Here is a 16,600-nt window from a genome sequence, read left to right as displayed (position 1 = left end):
ATGTACACAATGGAGTATTACTCAGCCGTTAAAAAGAATTCATTTGAATCAGTTCTGATGAGATGGATGAAACTGGAGCCGATTATACAGAGTGAAGTAAGCCAGAAAGAAAAACACCAATACAGTATACTAACACATATATATGGAATTTAGAAAGATGGCAATGACGACCCTGTATGCAAGACAGGAAAAAAGACACAGCGGTGTATAATGGACTTTTGGACTCAGAGGGAGAGGGAGAGGGTGGGATGATTTGGGAGAATGGCATTCTTTCATGTATACTATCATGTAAGAATTGAATCGCCAGTCTATGTCTGACGCAGGATACAGCATGCTTGGGGCTGGGGCATGGGGATGACCCACAGAGATGTTATGGGGAGGGAGGTGGGAGGGGGGTTCATGTTTGGGAACACATGTAAGAATTAAAGATTTTAAAATTAAAAAAAAAATTAAAAAAATAAAAGTTAAAAAATAAAATAAAATAAAATAAAGGCTGTGAAAAGAGACAAAGAGAGACACTACATAATGATCAAAGGATCAACCCAGGAAGAAGATATAACAATTATAAATATATATGCACCCACATAGGAGCACCACAATATGTAAGACAAACGCTAACAAGTATGAAAGGGGAAATTAACAATAACACAATAATAGTGGGAGACTTTAATACCCCACTCATACCTATGGACAGATCAACTAAACAGAAAATTAACAAAGAAACACAAACTTTAAATGATACAATAGACCAGTTAGACCTAGTTGATATCTATAGGACATTCCACCCCAAAATAATGAATTTCACCTTTTTCTGAAGTGCTCATGGAACCTTCTCCAGGATAGATCACATCCTGGGCCATAAATCTAGCCTTGGTAAATTCAAAAAAAGTTAAATCATTCCAAGCATCTTTTCTGACCATAATGCATTAAGATTAGATCTCAATTACAGGAGAAAAACTAATAAAAATTCCAACATATGGAGGCTGAACAACACGCTTCTGAATAACCAACAAATCACAGAAGAAATCAAAAAAGAAATCAAAATATGCATAGAAATGAATGAAAATGAAAACACAACAACCCAAAATCTGTGGGACACTGTAAAAGCAGTGCTAAGGGGAAAGTTCATAGCAATACAGGCATACCTCAAGACACAAGAAAAAAGTCAAATAAATAACCTAACTCTACACCGAAAGCCACTAGAAAAGGAAGAAATGGAGAACCCCAGGGTTAGTAGAAGGAAAAAAATCTTAAAAATTAGGGCAGAAAAAAATGCAAAAGATGTTTGAAAGGATAAATAAAAGTGACAAACCATTAGCCAGACTCGTCAAGAAATAAAGGGAGAAAAATCTAATCAATAAAATTAGAAATGAAAATGGAGAGATCACAACAGACAACACAGAAACACAAAGGATCATAAGAGACTACTATCAGCAATTATATGTCAAAAAAATGGACAACCTGAAAGAAATGGACAAATTCTTAGAAAAGTACAACTTTCCAAAATGGAACCAAGAAGAAACAGAAAATCTTAACAGATGCACCACAAGCACGAAAATTGAAGCTATAATCAGAAATCTTCCAGCAAACAAAAGCCCAGCTCCAGACGACTTCACAGCTGAATTCTACCAAAAATTTAGAGAAGAGCTAACACCTATCCTACTCAAACTCTTACAGAAAATTGCAGAGGAAGGTAACCTTTCAAACTCATTCTATGAGGCCATCATCACTCTAATACCAAAACCTGACAAAGATGCCACAAAAAAAAAAAAAAAGAAAGAAAGAAAGAAAACTACAGGCCAATATCACTGATGAACATAGATGCAAAATTCCTCAACAAAATTCTAGCAATCAGAATCCACAACACATTAAAAAGATCATACACCATGACCAAGTGGGCTTTATCCCAGGGATGCAAGGATTCTTCAATATCCACACATCAATCAATGTAATACATCACATTAACAAATTGAAAAATAAAAGCCATATGATTATCTCAATAGATGCAGAGAAGGCCTTTGACAAAATTCAACATCCATTTATGATCAAAACTCTCAAGAAAGCAGGAATAGAAGGAACATACCTCAACATAATAAAAGCTATATATGACAAACACACAGCAAACATTATCCTCAATGGTGAAAAATTGAAAGCATTTCCCCTAAAGTCAGGAACAAGACAAGGATGCCCACTTTCACCACTACTATTCAACATAGTTTTGGAAGTCTTGGCCACAGCAATCAGAGCAAAAAAAGAAATAAAAGGAATTCAAATTGGAAAAGAAGTAGTAATACTCTCACTGTTTGGAGATGACATGATCCTCTACATAGAAAACCCTAAAGCCTCCACCAGAAAATTACTAGAGCTAATCAATGAATATAGCAAAGTTGCAGGATATAAAATCAACACACAGAAATCTATTGCAAACCTATACACTAATAATAAGAAAGTAGAAAAAGAAATCAAGGAAACAATTCCATTCACCATTGCAAAGAAAAGAATAAAATACTTAAAATATATCTACCTAAAGAAACTAAAGACCTATATATAGAAAACTATAAAACACTGGTGAAAGAAATCAAAGAGGACACTAATAGATGGAGAAATATACCATGTCCATGGATTGGAAGAACCAATATAGTGAAAATGAGTATACTACCCAAAGCAATCTATAGATTCAATGCAATCCCTATCAAGCCACCAATGGTATTTTTCACAGAGCTAGAACAAATAATTTCACAATTTGTATGGAAATACAAAAAACCTCGAATAGCCAAAGTAGTCTTGAGAAATAAGAATGGAACTGGAGGAATCAATCTGCCTGACTTCAGGCCCTACTACAAAGCCACAGTTATCAAGACAGTATGGTACTGGCACAAAGACAGAAATATAGATCAATGGAACAAAATAGAAAGCCCAGAAATAAATCCACACACCTATGGACACCTTATCTTCAACAAAGGAGGCAAGAATATACAACGGATTAAAGACAATCTCTTTAACAAGTGGTGCTGAGAAAACTGGTCAACCACTTATAAAAGGAAGAAACTAAAACACTTTCTAACACCATACACAAACAGAAATTCGAAATGAATTAAAGATCTAAACATAAGACCAGAAACTATAAAACTCCTAGAGGAGAACATAGGCGAAACACTCTCTGACATAAATCACAGCAGGATTCTCTATGATCCACCTCCCAGAATACTGGAAATAAAATCAAAAATAAACAACTGGGATCTAATTAAAATTAAAAGTTTCTGCACAACAAAGGAAACTATAAGTGAGGTGAAAAGACAGCCTTCGGAATGGGGGAAAATAATAGCAAATGAAGCAACTGGCAAACAACTAATCTCAAAAATATACAAACAACTTATGCAGCTCAATTCCAGAAAAATAAATGACCCAGTCAAAAAATGGACCAAAGAACTAAACAGACCTTTCTCCAAAGACATACAGATGGGTAACAAACACATGAAAAGATGCTCAACATCACTCATTATCAGAGAAATGCAAATCAAAACCATAATGAGGTACCATTTCACACCAGTCAGAATGGCTGTGATCCAAAAGCCTACAAGCAATAAATGCTGGAGAGGGTGTGGAGAAAAGGGAACCCTCTTACACTGCTGGTAGAAATGCAAACTAGTATAGCCACTATGGAGAAGAGTATGGAGATTCCTTTAAAAACTGGAAATAGAACTGCCTTATGACCCAGCAATCCCACTGCAGGGCATACACACCAAGGAAACCAGAATTGAAAGAGACACGTGTACCCCAATGTTCATCACAGCACTGTTTATAATAGCCAGGACAGGGAAACAACCTAGATGTCCATCAGCAGATGAATGGATAAGAAAGCTGTGGTACATATACACAGTGGAGTATTACTAAGCCATTAAAAAGAATACATTTGAATCAGTTCTAATGAGGTGGATGAAACTGGAGCCGATTATACAGAATGAAGCAAACCAGAAAGAAAAACACCAATACAGTATACTAACGCATATATATGGAATTTAGAAAGATGGTAATGATAACCCTGTATGTGAGACAGCAAAAGAGACACAGATGTATAGAACAGTCTTTTGGACTCAGAGGGAGAGGGAGAGGGTGGGATGATTTGGGAGAATGGCATTGAAACATGTATGATACCATATAAGAAACAAATTGCCAGTCTAGGTTTGATGCAGGATACAGGATGCCTGGGGCTGGTGCACTGGGATGACCCAGAGAGACGGTATGGGGAGGGAGGTGGGAGCAGGGTTCAGGATTGGGAACACATGTACACCCGTGTTGGATTCATGTTGGTGTATGGCAAAACCAATACAGTATTGTAAAGTAAAAGTAAAATTAAAAAAAAAAAATCACTGTGGCTGCAGGGAGGGCCAGTCAGGTAATCCAAGAAGATCTCCCACCTCAAGATCCTTATTTCTGGGGCTTCCCAGATGGCTCAATGGTAAATAATCCCCTGCCAATGCAGGAGATACGGAAGGATCTTATCCCTGATCTGGGAATATCCCTTGTGCCACAGAGAAAGTAAGCTCTTGAGCCACAACTGCTGAGCCTGTGCTCTACAGCCTGGGAGTTGCAACTATTGAAGCCTGCATGCTCTAGGGCCCATGCTCCACAACAAGAGAAGTCACCGCCATGAGAATACCCTGCTTGCTGAAACTAGAGGAAGCCTGTGCACAGCAACAAAGACCCAGCACAGCCATAATTAATTAATTAAAATAACAAGATCCTTGATTTTATCGTCCACAGAGACATACTTCCATATGTGGTAACATTTATAGGTTTCAGGGTTTTTGACCTGATACCTTGTGGAGGCATTTTCAGCCACAGCCCCAGAGTCTAGTGCCGGTGCCTGCTTGTGTAGAGAGAGCCTGAGTAAGACCAACTGAGGATTCTCCACTAACCCTGTTGAGTTGCTGACTATGGAATCCTGAACTGCAATAAATGATCCCTGTTTTAAAATAAAATAAAGTAAAATAAAACCCAAATGCTGGGTTCAATCTATACTTACTGTATGAACACACAGGCTATGGTCCTTGACGAAATGAAACCTATGACCTGAATTTCACAATGACCCCACGGTTTGATAGCATAATGCAGAAGAACATTCAAAACTGCTGGCAGCAGTTTGTTTTTCCTATCAATCAGTGTGAAAATTATCAGTTTCTATAATCCCAAGGATGGAGAAGGCAATGGTACTCCACTCCAGTCCTCTTGCCTGGAAAATCCCATGGACGGAGGAGCCTGGTAGGCTGCAGTCCATGGGATCGCTAAGTCGGACACGACTGAGCTACTTCACTTTCACTTTTCACTTTCATGCATTGGAGAAGGAAATGGTATTCCAGTGTTCTTGCCTGGAGAATCCCAGAGACGGGGGAGCCTGGTGGGCTGCCATCTATGGGGTCGCACAGAGTCGGACATGACTGAAGTGACTTAGCAGCAGCAGCAGAAGCAGGATAACCCCAAGGAATACTCCCATATGCTAACTCTAACATCCATTAAATGAGCATTTTCTATTTGTAAGCACAAACACTTTGTCCAAGGAATTTTGGTTATTATGGACATCTGCAGCTATACTTGGTGTGGGAGGATGGCTATGAGATACCATGACTATAGGAGTCACCATCACTGTATATCTTTGCAAGTCCTCACACAAATAAGAAGTTTCATTATGATAACTTTTTTTTTAAACAGGTGCTTTATGCATATAATCAGCAAGTTAACTTTATAGAGCATGGTTAGTCATCATGATTGAAACAATTGAATTTTCAAAGCGTTTTCCACATGTAGGCTTACGGCTAGTCTAAGCTCATGAGAGAGTGAATATGAAAAATGGAAGATTCGACTATAGGAAAATCCGAGGAATCCCAAAGGAGAAGTCCAACTGTGCCATTAGGAAATCTGTAGTGACTAATGTTGGAGCTTGCTCCAGATTCCATCATATTCCTCTTTTGATTTTTATGTACACTCCCACCCCTGCTCACTTTCACTGTACTTCTTCCAAAGGCCAGAAGCCAAGGCTCTTTTTATAAACTCAGATCCTTAGGTTAGAATGATCTAAGTACTTCTGTTCTCAACAGAGAAGAGAGGTGAGTTTGGGAGCATGCAAGTCCAGCTCCCTGATCTCAAGTTCCTCTATGGGATCAGACTGAAGCTACCTTTCTTGGATTTCACCTGAGATCTGCCCTTTGCTGTTTCTCCTTTCCCAGTTTCCTCTGAGATCATTTCCTTATTATTAATAATTCAGACAGGAGACTTCACCCCAGGGTCTCATTTTGGGGAAGTCAACCTAAGACAGGACTCCAAAGTCCTCTGGACATATAGATGTGAATGGACTAAAGAAAGAGGTAGAAACAACTCCCGTTCTTAAAAAACTATGCATCATCAAGCTGACACTTTCCTCCTACAGCCAAGAAGCAGAGACATTTCACTCTTGAACAGTAACTTAAAGAAAATGACAGAAAGTGGTTTCCATCCCAACTTTACCACCTTATAAAGTTTACCTGTTTACCTCAGAGAAAGCAGAGAATATAAAAGATCCTAAGAACTGTAATTCATATCTCTAAATTGCTAAAATATAGACTAAGAGAGCAACTTTAGTGCAAGTCAATTAAAATCTCAAGATATAGGAAGGGCTACTGGGCTCATTCTTTGCCAGGGTGCTGGGACGAATTGGGAGAATGAGTCATAGTCCATGGGTATAGATGCACTCTTGATTTGGTAAAATGATTCCTAATTCAAGACATGTAAAGGCACCTCAAATGAGAAAGGGACTTCCCCACTGGTACTAGTGGTAAAGAACCAGCCTGCCAATGCAGGAGACATAAGAGACATGAGTCCAGTCCATGGGTTGAGACGATCCCATGGAGGAGGGCATGGCAACCCATTCCAGTATTCTTGCCTGGAAAATCCCATAGACAGAGGAGCCTGGTGGGTTCTAGTCCATAGGGTCACAAAGAGTTAGACATGACTGAGGTGACTTAGCATGCATGCATGCAAACAAGAAAGAATCAGGCTTATAAACAAGGGTTACACATGGGCCCAGCAGAGCTATGTCCCCCACAGATCTGATTTCCTAGATTAAAGGTTAATAAAAAGTGGTATCTATCAATTTATCTGGGGACTGACACAAGCTATAAGTTGGTCCCCAGATAAATTACAGGGCATTCAAGGGAAATTAACCTGTAACACATCATAATAAATTAGAAAGCATGAAGATTAGTATTAACCAATGGAAAAGAAATGCCATATGAACTATGCAAACATACAAGACAGAGCAGAAGTACAATGAACAATAAAAACAAAGCCTGAAATAAAAAGAATCCAGATGACTTTTATACCTCTTGCTATTTGCTTGGTATGAACAACCCCATGAGGTAGGTACTATTATTACAGATTAAAGAAAAGTGTAGTAAGCAACAAGCCCAGGACCTCAAAGTAAGTGGAAGATCAGGTACTAATACAAGCATCAGAAACAGACATAGGTTAATAAAATGTCAGATGGTGAAAATAGAAAAAAAAAATGGACACTGAACAATGATGAGAATTATGTTTACAAAACAGTGCACAATGTCATTTGCCCCAACAAACAAACTAAAAATATAACAAACAAAATTCAAGAGGTGGGAAAACTCCCAGAGAGCTAATGTTCTCATCCTTCATAGCAGTGAGTAAAACTGATGCTCTCTATAACTGAACTGTAGTTGACATTTCAAGATGTCAATTTCTTAACACAGAGTAAGTGGAATCACATAGGGTTCTATTTAGCTTGAGATTACATTTTTACGTCATCATTGTTATCTACTTTTTATGTATCAAGAGAAGACTAGAACAATATTACCAAACGCTAACACTGTTAAGAATTCTCAGTGGTTCAGTTCAGTTCAGTCACTCAGTCGTGTCCGACTCTTTGCGACCCCATGAATCGCAGCATGCCAGGCCTCCCTGTCCATCACCATCTCCCGGAGTTCACTCAGTGGTAGTATATTGCAAAATTTGCTGTCATTCTTCCTAGAAATGTTTGGTATTGTTTTATTTATATAAAGAATATGAGCTCTTTTTCTTTAAAAATATAAACAAAGTAATAATATTATATTTGCATTATTGATTGGATTGCCTAATACTTAATTGAACAGGGGGACAATATCCTAATTTCCAAAAGGTCCACTTGTGTATACAGTTTCATCTTGACTTGAAATCCTTTAAGTCAATTGTTCTGGATTAATTCCTTTGTTTCCCTATTCATGTGTGAAAAGCAGAATTAAACAAATAAATAAAATGTAGACAAAGCAATCAATGGTGCTAGAGAGAATGTCAGTAAAATAATTCACCATGAGATACAGGCTGACTGAAGGGTGAAGGACAGTGCAACCAGAAAGGGGATGGCTTCACCCAAACATCCTTTTCATTGTCCCGTATCTTATCAAGCAGTATGTTAAGTGGAAGTGAAAGGAGAAAGTACTTGAGAGAGACAAGGTATGAAATATGGTCTGAGCATTTAAGAGATCAACATTTCATTGAGAACAGCTCTGCCTGGTAAAACATAAAAAGATTTAAAGCATAGTTAGATGAATAGCTAAAGATGAAAACCATTGCATCAGATAGAATCCTAGAGTTCTGTGGCTATGTTCAGATCATAAACATTAACTACGAACTAAATTAGGAACGCGAGTGGCTCAGTAGCAAAGAATCTGCCTGCCAATGCAGGAGACACAGGTTCAATCCCTAGATCAGGGAGGTCCCTTGGAGAAGGAAATGGCAACTCACTCCAGTATTCTTGCCTGAAAAATCCCATGGACAGAGGAGCCTGGCGGGCTACAGTCCATAGGGTTGCAAATGAATTGGACATGACTTAGCAACTAATATGAGCTTCCCTGGTGGCTCAGAGGGTAAAGTGTCTGCCTGCAATGCAGGAAACTCGGGTTTGATTCCTGGGTCAGGAAGATCCCCTAGAGAAGGAAAAAGCAACCCATTCCAGTACCCTTGCCTGGAAAATCCCATGGATGGAGAAGCCTGGTAGGCTACAGTCCATGGGGTCACAAAGTGTCGGGCACGACTGAGCGACTTCACTTTAGCAACTAAACAGTAAGACCAGGAACTCAGGTGCCAAAGAATTTGATTTCAGTCAGACTAAATTCATGTGTTTAAATGTATGCATACTATAGAAAAAAAAAAAAAAAAGATGGACAATATCGACTTTCATAGGAGCCAGAGAAATGCTGACTATACATGATGCTTCAAAGCAGTTAGTTATAAATGTGGGATGTGAGAGGGAGTATGTGTGTGTGTATAAATGAGAGTCTCTAATGGAATGGTTGTTCAGACTAGTATGGTAAATGAAAAATAATTAAGGTCCAGAGGGAAAACCAATAGTCAAGGGAAAAGTTTGAGTGTATGAAAATCCTTCATTAGCAGTGCATCTGGGTTATTAGAAGGCACTCTGGAAGGGAACGGCACTCCACAGGGATCTGCAAAAAGTTGTCACATCAGATGGGAAGGCAAAAATGGGATGTGGGGATAATGATTTGAGGATGGCGCTGACTGAGTTGAAACCCATTCAATTGGTGGACCTGTGACAGAGGGTGGAGACTATTACAAGGCACTGTAGGTACCTCATAAACATTATTTAAAGAGTAAATAGATGAACTAGTTAGATACCAGCCTCAGGCTTGCACATGAGAATTTGGTACAAAGTTTTAATCTACTTTCCAGAGGCAAGCATTGGTGCTGAAAAAGACTAAAAACTACCATCAGCTATACATTTCTTGTTAAAAAGGAACGCCAATAAATTGGAACGTGTCAAAGAGAAAGAGTTCCAAAATGACAACTAGGAGAAAGAAAAACCTTCTCTCTAGAAGGTTTACATGATGTGTGTGAGCAAAAACAGAGGTGGGCCAAGAAGAAGTGAAATGGGTTATTTTCACCTTAATGGGCATTAATGTGCAATAGGGGTGTTCATAGGTTGCAGAAGCTTGGCCCTGGCTTATCTGGTGATTCCTGGTAGAGGATGAAGTCTTAAGTCTTCCACATAACATTTTAAGCTTAGAAAAATTTGGATATTTGAATTCTAGACTGTTAAAATGGATGAAACTAGTAAAACTTTCTTGGAATTAAAACTAAAGCAAGTTCCTTTTTGACTAATAGCCAGATGATGTTGGAAATTCTATCAGATACTTAGAAGCTATCAAGGATACTCAATATGAGAAAAAGCTTGCATGATAACATTCCTATCTCATCAATTTAATATATTTTGGATTTAGTTGCACTGGGTATTATGCTGTTAATTTAAAACTTAATCACTATAAAAATAATGAAAATGAAAGATATACCAATGAAATTTCACTACCACCCAATCAAGCAGCTTTATTTCCATGGTTCCCTCCTTTCTTCTTTCTCTCTCTCAACATAATTTCCTGCAGTGGCTTGATTTTCCATTGAATATTTATAATTGATTAAAACATTCACCCACTAGTAAGTATTTCTTTCCTCCTCTCTCCTTTATATATAATTTAAAATAAATATCTTTATCCATTTTCCTCATTTTAAGTAATTTCAAAGCTTATAAAGGACATTATTTGTATTATATAAACATTTTTACAGCCCTTGGAATCTATTCCCAAATTTGGAACAGTCCTCTGGAAAACAGCCACAAGTGACATTGATAAAAAATGGCCTTTTTTTTTTTTTTCCAACTTTAGGAATTCTTGAGTGTTACAAACGAAGCATTCATATTTGGCAATTAAGTGTAAAAAAGTTATTTGTATTTCTTTGGTAACTAGTAAATTTTAATTCAGTCTCTCTTTGCAAGTGTGTATTAATTGAATCCTGATGCATAGAATGGCAATGAAATTAACATGAATGTTAATATCAAAAGACCTGGCCTTGAAATCTACTTTGCCTTCTTTTGTGACTGTTTTCTAGACTCCTCCACTAAAGTATATGCAAGATCAGAGAAAGAAAATTGTCTTATCTGGTTTTGAAATGGCTATCATTTAGTTCAGTCTCTATTACTAGAAAGAGGTCAAAAAATGTCTATTTATTTGAATTCAGGTGACTTACATAATCTCTCTGCAATAGAAAGAATCTAAAAGGTAACAGGTAGGATCTCAATCCTTCCTATTCATTCCTTTTCTATATTCCTATATATTCTATATTTCTATATTTTCTTGGGCTCCAATATCACTGTGGATGGTGACTGCAGCCATGAAATTAAAATGTTTGCTCCTTGGAAGAAAAGCTATGACAAACATAGACAACATATTAAAAAGCAGAGACATTACTTTGCCAACAAAGGTCCATCTAGTCAAGGCTATGGTTTTTCCAGAAGACATATATGGTTGTGAAAGTTGGAGCATAAAGAAGGCTGAGCACCAAAGAATTGATGTTTTTGAACTGTGGTGTTGGAGAAGACTCTTGAGAGTCCCTTGGACAGCAAGGAGATCAAACCAGTCAATCCTAAATGAAATCAACCACAAATATCCTTGGGAAGTACTGGTGCTGAAGCTGAAGCTCCAGTTCTTTGGTCACCTGATGTGAAGACCCAACTCATTGGAATGGACTCTGATGCTGGGAAAGATTGAAAGCAGGAGGAGAAGGGGGTGACAGAGGATGAGAGGGTTGGATGGCATCACCGACTCAATGGACATGAGTTTGAGCATGCTCTGGGTGTTGGTGATGGAAGAGAAGCCTGGTGTGTTGCAGTCCATCGGGTCTCAAAGAGTTAGACAGGACTGAGCAACTGAATAACAAAGGATCTCAATCTTTCCTGTTCATTCCTTTTCTATGAGTTATTTGTTTATATCAATGGTAGGTTTTCCCTGTGTTTCTCATATGAACTGTTTTCTAGTTTCCTTTGTATGAGATCTTCACATAGTATCGTTATCAAAACTTTGTGTCACTGACAAATGCTACACTTTTTATATGCCTGTTCAGGAATACCTCTAATAATAAGCCAAAGAAAACTTTAGTTTAAATGCTGATACATATAAATTACATGCAAATTAACTTGGACAGAATGCCCATTTTCATAGCATTTAGTGGAACTAAAAATATGATTCAACTCTCCAGTTATCTTTTATTTATTCAGTTTTAAACCTCAGGAACAAGGAAATGAATTAAACATACTCCTCTGTTCATGATATGTCATTGCTATTCTTTTGGTCAAGGTTCTATTCTTACTTCATTCACTTTGCATTCATAACAAATCTCTCCTCCATGCTCACCCATTGAAACCGACTATAATGTATAAGATATATACCATTGAGCATGTCTTCATTTTGTCATTTTCTTTATATAGTTCATCTGGATTACTGATTACTTATTACCCCTAATATTTATATCTGTATTATACTATAAGTAGTACGTATTAATTATATAATTTTTTCAGTTCAGTTCAGTCACTCAGTCGTGTCCAACTCTTTGCAACCCCATGAATCGCAGCACGCCAGGCCTCCCTGTCCATCACCAACTCCCAGAGTTCACTCAAACTCATGTCTATTGAGTCAGTGATGCCATCCAGCCATCTCATCCTCTGTCATTCCCTTCTCCTCCTTCCCCCAATCCCTCCCAGGATCAAAGTCTTTTCCAATGAGTCAACTCTTTGCATGAGGTGGCCAAAGTACTGGAGTTTCAGCTTCAGCATCAGTCCTTCCAGTGAACACCCAGGAATGATCTCCTTTAGGACAGACTGGTTGGATCTCCTTGCAGTCCAAGCGACTCTCAAGAGTCTTCTCCAACACTACAGTTCAAAAGCATCATTACTTGGTGCTCAGCTTTGTTCACAGTCCAACTCTCTCATCCATATATGACCACTGGAAAAACCATAGCCTTGACTAGATGGAATTTTGTTGACAAAGTAAAATCTCTGCTTTTTAATATGCTGTCTAGGTTGGTCATAACTTTCCTTCCAAGGAGTAAGTGATTTTAATTTCATGGCTGCAATCACCATCTGCAGTGATTTTGGAGCCCCCAAAAATAAAGTCTGACACTGTTTCCACTGTTTCCCCATCTATTTCCCATGAAGTGATGGGACCGGATGCCATGATCTTTGTTTTCTGGATGTTGAGCTTTAAGCCAACTTTTTCACTCTCCTCTATCACTATAATCAAGAGGCTTTTTAGTTCCTCTTCACTTTCTGCCATAAGGGTGGTGTCATCTGCATATCTAAGGTTATTGTTATTTCTCCCAGCAATCTTGATTCCAGCTTGTGCTTCTTCCAATGCAGTGTTTCTCATGATGTACTCTGCATATAAGTTAAATAAGCAGGGTGGCAATATACAGCCTTGACATACTCCTTTTCCTATTTGGAACCAGTCTGTTGTTCCATGTCCAGTTCTAACTGTTGCTTCCTGACCTGCATATAGGTTTCTCAAGAGGCAGGTCAAGTGGTCTGGTATTCCCATCTCTTTCAGAATTTCCCAGATTTTTTTGTGGGCCACACAGTCAAAGGCTTTGGCATAGTCCATAAGCAGAAATAGATGTTTTTTTCTGGAACTCTCTCGCTTTTTCAATGACCCAGCAGATGTTGGCAATTTGATCTCTGTTTCCTCTGCCTTTTCTAAATCCAGCTTGAATATCTGGAAGCTCACAGTTCACTTACTGTGGAAGCCTGGCTGGAGAATTTTGAGCATTACTTTGCTAGCATGTGCAATGAGTACAACTGTGTGGTAGTTTGAGCATTCTTGCATTGCCTTACTTTGGGATTGGAATGAAAACTGACCTTTTCCATTCCTGTGGCCACTGCTGAGTTCTCCAAATTTGCTGGCATATTGAGTGCAGTACTATAGCAGCATCATCTTTTATGATTTGAAATAGCTCAACCAGAATTCCATCACTTCAACTAGTTTTTTGTTTATAGTGATGCTTCCTAAGGCCCACTTGACTTCACATTCCAGGATGTCTGGCTCTAGGTGAGCGATCACACCATCGTGGTTATCTGGGTGGTGAAGATCTTTTTGTACAGTTCTTCTGTGTATTCTTGTCACCTCTTCTTACTATCTTCTGCTTCTGTTAGGTCCATACCATTTCTGTCCTTTACTGTGCCCATCTTTGCATGAAATGTTCCCTTGGTATTTTTAATTTTCTTGAAGAGATCTCTAGTCTTTCCCATTCTATTGTTTTCCTCTATTTCTTTGCATTGATCGCTAAGGAAGCCTTTCTTATCTCTTCTTGCTGTTCTTTGGAACTCTGCATTCATATGCTTATATCTTTCCTTTTCTCCTTTGCTTTTCACTTCTCTTCTTTTCACAGCTATTTGTAAGGCCTCCCCAGACAGCCATTTTGCTTTTTTGCATTTCTTTTCCATGGGTAGGTCTTGATCCCTGTCTCCTGCACAATGTTACTGCTATCATGTAAGAACAGTTGTATTTTAATTATTTGATATTACCTAGCCCCTTAAGTGAATTTTTTCATTATGACTAATATTTTTGAGTGGACTGTACAACATTTTCTATGTATGCAATCATGGAATCTACAATTACTTTTTCCATTTGATAGTATTTTATTCTTCCATCAACAATAGTTTCTACAATAATAAAAATAGTAGCAATTATGATTATATTAGCCATTGCCATATCATTTTTTATTTTAAAGCAGTATATTGAATCATCTTCAATAATTTAATAATAACTAATAGCTTAGGATAAGAAGGTTTTTCCAGCTTTCTTTACTGCAAAATATGCTTCCTACTCCTGCTTACTGAATTTTAGCCAAGATCTTTACTGTTTCCTACACAATTATCATTATTTTTGTTCAACTAATTATCAATTATAAATCACATATATAATTTTTTCTCCCATTACAGATTTTTTATTAGGGCAAATCAGCTTATGACACAATGATCACTGCAAGGTGGCACATCTGTAAATTCCCTCAGATTTTCAACCAGAACATGAAACCAGAGAAAAACCACAGCCTATTTCACCTTTCAAAAATATTATCATCTGCTGATGCCAGAGCCACAGAGAAATGATTCCACAACAGCTTTCTGTTCAGAACATACTTAAGATGTTAACCAAATCATGGACACAAGTGTCTGAAAGATGGGACTTCAGGGAGACTACAAGCATCTTCATTTAGCTAGTGACCATTCCCCAGGAAGCTTGGATGTGGTCACTCTGTGATACATTAATTGAAAATGGGCAAGTATATTAAATGGTGATTGGATCATCTTTTAGGGGTTTTAAGAACAAATTTTAAAACATCTAGTCACTAGTCATCACTAATTATAATAACTCATCAAATGTCTACTGTAAAGTTTGCCTCTCCATTCTATAAATTTTAACTACATACCTATGAAATGGGATCTCACCAACTAGACATTAAGATACCAGGCAGAAAACTGTTTTCTCCCCCATCTCAGGTTTTTTTTTTTTTTTCCAGTTTTTTAAGATATAATTGACAAGAAAAAATTGTACACATTTAGTTTATACAGTATTGGTATACATCGGTAGACATCACCAACTTGATGGACATGGATTTGGGTGGACTCCGGGAGGTGATGGACAAGGAGGCCTGGCATGCTGCAGTTCATGAGGTCACAAAGAGTAGGACATGACTGAGAGACTGAACTGAACTGAACTGAGGTTGTACAGTGTGATTTTTAAAGATGTATACGATTTAACTTGGATTGCCCTAGTGGTTCAGACAGTAAAGAACCCGCCTGCAATGCTGGAGACCTGGGTTCACTCCCTGGGTTGGAAAGACACCCTGGAGGAGGGCATATCAACCCACTCCAGTATTCTTGCCTGAGAAATCCCATGGACAGATAACAGAGAAGCGTGGTGGGCTACAGAGTTGTATATGGCTGAGCGACTAAGCACAGCACATTATTTAATATGCATTCTTTATGAGAGAAAACTGCTTAAATCTTGGGCTGTTGTTTGACACTGGCTACCACTATTATTGGCCAAGACTAACATCTCAAATGAGCCTCGTAGCAATCTCTTTCACTTGAATCTCTGTGACATGCATTCCCCAAAATGAAAAGCCAAGATAGAATGATTATATAACTTACTTTGTTCCATATATCACACATTTAATTTGTTTTTAAAAACTTAGTATTTTCCCTAGATAAGGTTATCTAATTTGGCCTGACAAGAACATATTTCTTTCTTTTTATAGTCACATATTAAAACTACTGAAAAGTGACACCTCTCTTTTGTTTTTAAGACCTACAAATTAATAAATCTCACTTGTCCCCCAACACAAATTTAGTGTCAAACTTTACCTAAGATTGAGTCAGCATAATTAAACAATTCTGAGTTGTTTTTAAATCTCCCATCAGGTAATACTGTGCTCCTAATATTGTTTTAAAATACACAAACTGAGAATTCAACTAGAATTTTATGACTTATCTATAAAAACTCTAACAGGATATGTTCAATTTCAAGAAAACAAAACTGATTATTCGGTGGGAATTTTTATGGCCAGATTCATTCCTACACCAGAATTTTTAAATAAGATAATTGATATTACTTGCAAAAAATTAACTTGTAACATTATGATTGGACAGTTTCCCTCATATCCCAGATATTCTCCTTTTTACTATTTTCATATGCAAAATAAAAAGGAGCACAAATGGACTCAG

The sequence above is a fragment of the Capricornis sumatraensis genome, chromosome 6 (genome assembly GCF_032405125.1).
Source record: "Capricornis sumatraensis isolate serow.1 chromosome 6, serow.2, whole genome shotgun sequence".
Taxonomy (NCBI): Eukaryota; Metazoa; Chordata; class Mammalia; order Artiodactyla; family Bovidae; genus Capricornis; species Capricornis sumatraensis.
Note: the sequence above shows the minus strand (reverse complement) of the source record.